General features: G+C 42.1%; 1 long non-coding RNA gene across 1 annotated transcript; it reads right to left on the reverse strand.

Moving 5' to 3' along the window:
- Nucleotides 1-420: 420 nt before the first annotated feature.
- Nucleotides 421-2,077, reverse strand: LOC125547859. The gene is made up of 5 exons (XR_007300813.1): nucleotides 2,001-2,077; nucleotides 1,410-1,694; nucleotides 1,006-1,264; nucleotides 640-859; nucleotides 421-548 (listed from the first exon to the last, which is right to left on the reverse strand). It is a non-coding gene; the product is annotated as an uncharacterized LOC125547859 (long non-coding RNA).
- Between the last annotated feature and the right edge of the window lie 7,625 nt (nucleotides 2,078-9,702).

Raw genomic sequence — 9,702 nt, forward strand, 5'->3', positions numbered from 1 at the left:
TTCAAAAAAATCACCACGCGCTCAAACATCATCCATGCAAAAAAAGGGTTTTTTAAAAAAATCGATTTTACTGTTCACCAAGCTGAAATTTTGAAAAAAAAAGTCGAATTTACGGACATCTCGAATTTACTCAGGTGTCCAAACATGATGAAAAGGTGGTTTTTTTAATTTACTGTTCACCCGGTGCAAAAAACTTGGAACATTTTTGAATTTTTTCAAAAAAAAGTATTTATGGTTTTTAAAATTTTATTTTTACTGTTCACTCAGTCAAAACCGGTCAAACTGGATCAAAACCGGTCAACAGGGAGGGGGGGTTGAATTATGGCCAGTTTTGAGAGTTGGGGGTGTATATTAGACGGTATTGGAGTTGGGGGGTGTATATTAGACTAGGGCTAGAGTTGGGGGGGTGTAATATGCACTTCTCTCTTTTTGTTATCAGGAACTCCTTTTCTTCCGTCACCAATTCAATGATAATGATGCCCAAACTGTACATGTCCGACTTGAGTGACATCCTACCATCGAATTGGTATTCTGGAGCACAATATCCTCTGCACAAAAATACAACAGTTTGATGCAAAGCTAGGCAAGTAAAAGCCAGCTGGTAAAGGAATTGGTTCGCTTGATGCAGAGCTTACGTACAGTGATAAAAAAGGGTGCGTACTCATAGTTTATGAGTTTTCTTCGAGTCTCGAAAGGCCAAAATCAGTGATTTTTGGTACCATTTTATCATCTAGTAGTATATTGGTTGGCTTGAGGTCCATATGTATTATGCCATTTTCCTTGTGAAGGTGTTGCAAGCCCTCACAGATTCCTTTAATTATGTCAAACCTTGTGCTCCATTCAAGTCCCCTCAATTCATCTGCAGAAGAAATATTCCGGCATTTTATATGAGCATGATAAATTATATGCAGCAAGACAAAATATTTTTATTTGTCTGCTGTCCCTGTGCTTATAGTATAAAAAGGAAGGAAAAGTCTGCATGACAAGCAATATTAATTGTCGTACCCGTAATATGTTTATCAAGGCCTCCATTGCTGATATACTCAAAACAGAGCAATCGCTGTCTTATCTCGGCAAAAATATATTCTTCCGATCCGCTAATTTGTATAGCTTTATGCTCTGTGTTAGAACAGAAGCCAAGGAACCGAACTGTATTTATATGGTTAACTTTCATGAGACTATTGACCTCACGACGAAATGGCTTCTCATCGATTGAGTGGCTGTTCATCATCTTCACAGCAACATTCCCGTTTCGTAGAACACCCTGTTTAACTTGTCTTGTAAGCATTTCGAATGACGTATATCGTATAGATAGCATATATATATATATATATATATATATATATATATATAGGCATTTTGGTTGTAGAGATAGTTTAATGTAAATCTACTGGGGAAATAAATTGTACCTTGTAAACAGTCCCAAATCCACCGACGCCAATTTTTCGCTCTACAGAGAAATTGTCCGTGATGTTCTCTAGAAGAGCTAAACGTAGATCCATAGGCTTCATGCTTCCATCGAGTATTTGCTCTAGGACATTAGGTTGCATATGTCTGTCGCCCATTTCTGAGTACACAACTGTTTCCAAGCTAAAGTTATTTCCCTTGGTAACTATGCCAACTCAGAGTTTAGCCGTGAATTCGACGGGAGCGAGTACTGCTACGAGTTGTAAGATGATGCGTTCAATCAAACCCTGCATTAATCGACGCAAACAAACATCATTGTAGGATGTGGACCTAATGCATGGAAAAAATAGGATCAAATCATATATGCTGGCTTGTCAAAGGAAGACTAGAATGATTTAAAGGCTAAATTAAAACCCCACACCTAGATCTGAACATATATAGTTCCATCCAGGAGCATGAAGAGAGAATGAGTTTGAATCACAAATATACATAACTGAAGGCTAGATCCACACATGTGATCATTGGGATGTAATACAATCATAGAACAGAAACTGAACTGGAAGACATTCAGCTTATTGCCAAAATGAACGCACCTGTTTGCCATGGAGCGCGCGGAGGAGCAGGGAAGCCAGGGATCGGAACTTTGGTGCAAAATGAGAATGACTTCCCTTCTTCTTTATGCCATTGGCTTGACAAGTTGGGATCCAAGAGTTGACAAAGTCTACTCTATGGATGGATAGCGGGCCCACCTGGCATCTCTCTACTTGCAGTAGTCTACACTGCACTGAGTGGTTGAGTAAGCTGCCCATCGCTGGCAAACATTGTATACGGCTCCACGGTTGCGTGCGTTTACAGATAGACATTGGTTATATAATGATGATTCCTAATTAGATATGATACCTTAAGCGTCTTTGCCTCTAACCTACTGTGGTCAAGTTACAAAAATCACCCTACAAACCGTGTGAGTGTGACCAAATATGTTTGACGGGTAAGAAACGGTACCAATTAGATCCAAGGAAAGACCTCATGTAGCACCAAGCCTGCGCTCTCAGTATAGTAGTTGCAGCTGCCCATGTGAACAATGGAAGTCTCCAGGCTCCCTGTGCTCCTTCCTGTCATATGTGCAAGAGGTGACCAACATTGATGCAGCGACATGGTCATGGTAGGGAGCATCCTGGTGCCCCGTGGAGGGTGTAGGATCATGGAACTGAGGGTGCCATAATTTGCATGTACGGTGTATGAATTGTTATAGATATTGTGGATCCTCAAAAATGGCATGAGAAGAAAATGGTAAGGAACACATTTTTTTTGCCTGAGATTGTTGGAAGATGAAGTCAAATTAAAGGTTAGAAACCACCATTGGATAGCCCTCTCCAACAAGATTAGAATGGATATAAGGATAACTCAAATCGGAGCACACATGTGAGAGTTATGACAAGTTCAAAGGGGCTTGTGTTGGCACCAAATTTTGTCTTGCATTCTTCCATCCTCAAGATGGCCTCAAATGAAGAGGTGTTCAACATAAAAGTTGTTCGCTTTATTGAGCCGAATGATTTTGCTTTTTTCTATCATCTCAATCTGAGGTCGTATGCAACTTCTAGACTTGCATAAAAATTGCCTCGGATCCTCCAGGGGATCTCCGGGGTGCATATGGACTTAGTAGGAACTTTACAATGTTTGTTGCAAAAATTGACACCGGAATCTCCCGGTACAGAAATATTATAGTATGTTGCCCAATTTTTCCTACTGGAAAGCGTGTGCAAGATGATGTCAATTGGAAAAGTTTGCAACATAAAAATTGATCATCTCGTCAAGACAAACAATTTCGCTCTTTCGCTCATCTCTATTCAAGCTTGTGAGCAAACTCCAAGGCTAAAGCAAAGGAGTTTTGGACGGGATTTAAGTACTTTTTCTTAGATGGGAAGTTCAGCCACCTCATATATAGATGAGAGGTGATGACCGATTTTGATGAGACAACACACAAATTGACAAATCAATTTACTACTTTTACTTTTACTTCTATCTTGTTATATTTCCTTATTTTCTTATATTTGTTCTTCGTGTTGCAGGGGAGCGAATCTCAAGGCCCTATATATGGGTGATCAAGTCGATCTTGGGAAGCCCATAGCCTCCTCCGTCCTAATGTGTCAATCAGGGCAACGTGTCTTTCCCCTTGCGTTACATGCTTCATGTGCTTTACATTAAAGGTAGATGTACTAACTCATATGCAAGGTTCTCCATCACAATTGAATATTTGCTTGATGTATTGCGCTTCAATTCATGTTAATTGTAATGTGTTCTATTCTAGTTTTCATTTGTTATGGTTGCATATTTTGTAAGCATGTTTATTTTTATAGGTTCCACAAAGTTTTTTCAGTTTCTCCTGCTTTTTTTAGTTGTCATTTGTGCATAGTGCTCTTTATTTGAGTGCAGTGATTCGGTGCCCAGACTCATCTGCACCCGATTAGAAAAAATAAAAACAATATTAGAAAAATTCAAAAAATTCCAATTTTTTCCCTATGGTAGAAAATTTATTGCGTGAGGTTCGCTCCAAATATTAGCTCATTTGGACATCTGAGTAACTCTCAGCAAAAAAGACAAAATCAGGTCAAAACAGTACGTGAACAGTAAACTATTTTATAGACCCCGAATTTGTCTTTTTTGTGAGAGTTGCTCATCAGTGTTCCAAATCGTTTGAAAATTGGGTTGGATCTCACGCACCAAATTGTCTACCATGGGAACAAAATTGGAAGTTTTTGAATTTTTCTAGTATTTGTTCTGATTTTTTTATTCAACACGGTTGCAGATGAGCCCGGGCTCATAAAAGGATTTTCGTCTTTATATTCCCTTCTTTGTTCCTTGGCATCCATGACTGGAGATTCCGGCCCAAACGGCGTGCTTGCATGAGAGCTAATTTTGATATGACAACTTGTATGTTAACAGACTGACTAGATGATGCAATGTTGATAAATATTAGGATACATCTGTATTTGATATATAATACTAAATTTGTCATTTGAAACAAATTTGCACTAATTTTGTAGATTATTTTGTAACCAAGAGTTAAGTAAATATTTTCTCGGTCCTACTTAAAATAATATGTGTCACGCCCAATATGCGACACTATCTTAAAGGGACTCGAATGTCCCACCAAGGATAGAACCGCATATTGACACGCTTTTTCAAGGTGGATATCATTACATCGATCCATTACATAACAGATGGGGATACATACAAGACATACGAATGTCGCAAGAATACATCAATACATCATACGTAGAACAACATCCAAGTATGGATGAAATACAAACAAAAACTCTAACGACATCCACCCTGCTAGCCCAGGCTGCCGACCAGGAACCTAACCCAAGTCGACGAAGAAGAAGAAGAACTCTAAGACAAAAGCAAACATCACTCTCGCGTCATGATCATCGCATTACCTGTACCTGCAACTGTTGGTGTAGTAAAGTGTGAGCCACGAGGACTCAGCAATCCCATTATCATGGGTATCAAGACTAGCAAAGCTTAATGGGTATGGAAAGGATAGGTGGTGAGGTTGCAACAGCGACTAAGCAAAGTATGGTGGCTAACTTACGAATACAAGAGTAAGATGAGAAACTATGCAAACGGTCGCACACTAGTAACGATCAATAAGTGATCCTGAACTACTTACGTTCAAACATAACCCAACCGTGTTCTCTTCTCGAACTTCCCCAAAAAGAGATAGTCACGGTTACACAACGCGGTTGGTGTATTTTAAACGAGTTTACTTCAAGTCCTCTACAACCGGATATTAACAAATTCCCATATGCCACATGACCGCGGGCACGGCTCTCGAAAGTTTAAACCCTGCAGGGTGTCCCAACTTAGCCCATGACAAGCTCAGGATCCGTGGAGACAATCCTTCATCGCGGGACACCCGATCAGACTCAGAATCCCGGTGCACAAGACATTTCGACAATGGTAAAACTAGTCCAGCAAGACCTCCCGATGCACCGACCTAGCCTGATAGGAGTTGCGCGGTCTCGTTGTCAGGGTACACTGGATGAGCGAAGCGTACATGTATATACCAAATACCCCAAGTTGCCAAGGGGCGGCCCTGCACGGTGCTCTAGTTTGGACCAACACTCATGTGGAGCACTGGCCCGGGGGTGGATTAAGTCCACGGGTGCTAGCCGGTCCCTATGCAAGTTTTAGTTGTGATTAGGCAAATGGTAAAACCTGAAGGAAATATGCCCTAGAGGCAATAATAAAGTTATTATTTATTTCCTTATATCATGATAAATGTTTATTATTCATGCTAGAATTGTATTAACCGGAAACATAATACATGTGTGAATACATAGACAAACAGAGTGTCACTAGTATGCCTCTACTTGACTAGCTCATTAATCAAAGATGGTTATGTTTCCTAACCATAGACAAAGAGTTGTTATTTGATTAATGGGATCACATCCTTAGATGAATGATCTAATTGACTTGACCCATTCCGTTAGCTTAGCACTTGATCGTTTAGTTTGTTGCTATTGCTTTCTTCATGACTTATACATGTTCCTATGACTATGAGATTATGCAACTCCCGTTTACCGGAGGAACACTTTGTGTGCTACCAAACGTCACAACGTAACTGGGTGATTATAAAGAAGCTCTACAGGTGTCTCCAAAGGTACATGTTGGGTTGGCGTATTTCGAGATTAGGATTTGTCACTCCGATTGTCGGAGAGGTATCTCTGGGCCCTCTCGGTAATGCACATCACATAAGCCTTGCAAGCATTGCAACTAATGAGTTAGTTGCGAGATGATGTATTACGGAACGAGTAAAGAGACTTGCCGGTAACGAGATTGAACTAGGTATTGGATACCGACGATCGAATCTCGGGCAAGTAACATACCGATGACAAAGGGAACAACGTATGTTGTTATGCGGTCTGACCGATAAAGATCTTCGTAGAATATGTAGGAGCCAATATGGGCATCCAGGTCCCGCTATTGGTTATTGACCGGAGACGTGTCTCGGTCATGTCTACATTGTTCTCGAACCGTAGGGTCCGCACGCTTAAGGTTTTGATGACAGTTATATTATGAGTTTATGAGTTTTGATGTACCGAAGGAGTTCGGAGTCCCGGATGAGATCGGGGACATGACGAGGAGTCTCGAAATGGTCGAGGCGTAAAGATCGATATATTGGACTACTATATTCGAACATCGGAAAGGTTCCGAGTGATTCGGGTATTTTTCGGAATACCGGGGAGTTACGGGAATATGGGGGAGAAGTATTGGGCCTTATTGGGCCATACAGGAAAGAGAGAGGGGCTGCCTAGGGCAGGCTGCGCGCCCCCCAAGGCCTAGTCCGAATTGGACTAGGGGGAGGGGCTGCGCCCCCTCCTTCCTTCCCTTCTCCCTTCCCCTTCCTTGTCTCCTACTCCTACTACATGAAAGGACTCCTAGTTGGACTAGGAAAAGGGGAATCCTACTCCCGGTGGGAGTAGGACTCCCCTAGGGCGCGCCATAGAGAGGGCCGGCCCTCCCCTCCTCCACTCCTTTATATACGGGGGCAGGGGGCACCCCATAGACACACAAGTTGATCTTCGTGATCGTTCCTTAGCCGTGTGCAGTGCCCCCCTCCACGATATTACACCTCGGTCATATTGTAGCGGTTCTTAGGCGAAGCCCTGCGACGGTTGATCATCAAGATTGTCACCACGCCGTCGTGCTGACGGAACTCATCCCCGAAGCTTTGCTGGATCGGAGCCCGGGGATCGTCATCGAGCTGAACGTGTGCCAAGAACTCGGAGGTGCCGGAGTAACGGTGCTTGGATCGGTCGGATCGGGAAGACGTACGACTACTTCCTCTATGTTGCGTCAACGCTTCCGCTTCGGTCTACGAGGGTACGTAGACAACACTCTCCCCTCTCGTTGCTATGCATCACCATGATCTTGCGTGTGCGTAGATTTTTTTTTTGAAATTACTATGTTCCCCAACAGTGGCATCCAAGCCTAGGTTTTATGTGTTGATGTTATATGCACGAGTAGAACACAAGTGAGTTGTGGGCGATATAAGTCATACTGCTTACCAGTATGTCATACTTTGGTTCGGCGGTATTGTTGGACGAAGCGGCCCGGACCGACATTACGCGTACGCTTACGCGAGACCGGTTCTCCCGACGTGCTTTGCACAAAGGTGGCTAGCGGGTGACAGTTTCTCCAACTTTAGTTGAACCGAGTGTGGCTACGCCCGGTCCTTGCGAAGGTTAAAACAGCACCAACTTGACAAACTATCGTCATGGTTTTGATGCGTAGGTAAGATTGGTTCTTGCTTAAGCCCTTAGCAGCCACGTAAAACTTGCAACAACAAAGTAGAGGAGGTCTAACTTGTTTTTGCAGGGCATGTTGTGATGTGATATGGTCAAGACATGATGCTAAATTTTATTGTATGAGATGATCATGTTTTGTAACCGAGTTATCGGCAACTGGCAGGAGCCATATGGTTGTCGCTTTATTGTATGCAATGCAATCGCGATGTAATGCTTTACTTTATCACTAAGCGGTAGCGATAGTCATGGAAGCATAAGATTGGCGAGGCGGCAACGATGCTACGATGGAGATCAAGGTGTCGCGCCGGTGACGATGGTGATCATGATGGTGCTTCGAAGATGGAGATCACAAGCACAAGATGATGGTGGCCATATCATATCACTTATATTGATTGCATGTGATGTTTATCTTTTATGCATCTTATCTTGCTTTGATTGACGGGTAGCATTATAAGATGATCTCTCACTAATTATCAAGAAGTGTTCTCCCTGAGTATGCACCGTTGCGAAAGTTCTTCGTGCTGAGACACCACGTGATGATCGGGTGTGATAGGCTCTACGTTCAAATACAACGGGTGCAAAACAGTTGCACACGCAGAATACTCAGGTTATACTTGACGAGCCAAGCATATACATATATGGCCTCGGAACACGGAGACCGAAAGGTCGAGCGTGAATCATATAGCAGATATGATCAACATAGCGATGTTCACCAATGAAACTACTCCATCTCACGTGATGATCGGACATGGTTTAGTTGATTTGGATCACGTAATCACTTAGAGGATTAGAGGGATGTCTATCTAAGTGGGAGTTCTTAAGTAATATGATTAATTGAATTTAAATTTATCATGAACTTAGTCCTGGTAGTATTTTGCAAATTATGTTGTAGATCAATAGCTCGCGTTGTTGCTTCCCTGTATTTATTTTGATATGTTCCTAGAGAAAATTGTGTTGAAAGATGTTAGTAGCAATGATGCGGATTGGATCCGTGATCTGAGGTTTATCCTCATTGCTGCACAGAAGAATTATGTCCTTGATGCACCGCTAGGTGACAGACCTATTGCAGGAGCAGATGCAGACGTTATGAACGTTTGGCTAGCTCAATATGATGACTACTTGATAGTTTAGTGCACCATGCTTAATGGCTTAAAATCGGGACTTCAAAGACGTTTTGAACGTCATGGAGCATATGAGATGTTCCAGGAGTTGAAGTTAATATTTCAAGCAAATACCCGAGTTGAGAGATATGAAGTCTCCAACAAGTTCTATAGCTAAAAGATGGAGGAGAATTGCTCAACTAGTGAGCATGTGCTCAGATTGTCTGAGTACTACAATCGCTTGAATCAAGTGGGAGTTAATCTTCCAGATAAGATAGTGATTGACAGAATTCTCTAGTCACCATCACCAAGTTAGTAGAACTTCGTGATGAACTATGATATGCAAGGGATAACGGAAACGATTCCCAAGCTCTTCGTAATGCGGAAATTGACGAAGGTAGAAATCGAGAAAAACATCAAGTGTTGATGGTAGACAAGACCACTAGTTTCAAGAAAAGGGCAGAGGGAAGAAGGGGAACTTCAAGAAGAACAGCAAGCAAGTTGCTGCTCAAGTGAAGAAGCCCAAGTCTGGTCCTAAGCCTGAGACTAAGTGTTTCTACTGTAAAGGGACTGGTCACTGGAAGCGGAACTACCCCAAGTGATTGGCAGATAAGAAGGATGGCAAAGTGAACATAAGTATATTTGATATACATGTTAGTGATGTGTACTTTACTAGTCTTTATAGCAACCCCTCAGTATTTGATACTAGTTCAGTTGCTAAGATTAGTAACTCGAAACGGGAGTTGCAGAATAAACAGAGACTAGTTAAGGGTGAAGTGACGATGTGTGTTGGAAGTGGTTCCAAGATTAATATGATCATCATCGCACACTCCCTATACTTTCGGGAGTAGTGTTGAACCTGAATAAGTGTTATTTGGTGT

This window comes from Triticum urartu, chromosome 3 (genome assembly GCF_003073215.2).
Source record: "Triticum urartu cultivar G1812 chromosome 3, Tu2.1, whole genome shotgun sequence".
NCBI lineage: Eukaryota > Viridiplantae > Streptophyta > Magnoliopsida > Poales > Poaceae > Triticum > Triticum urartu.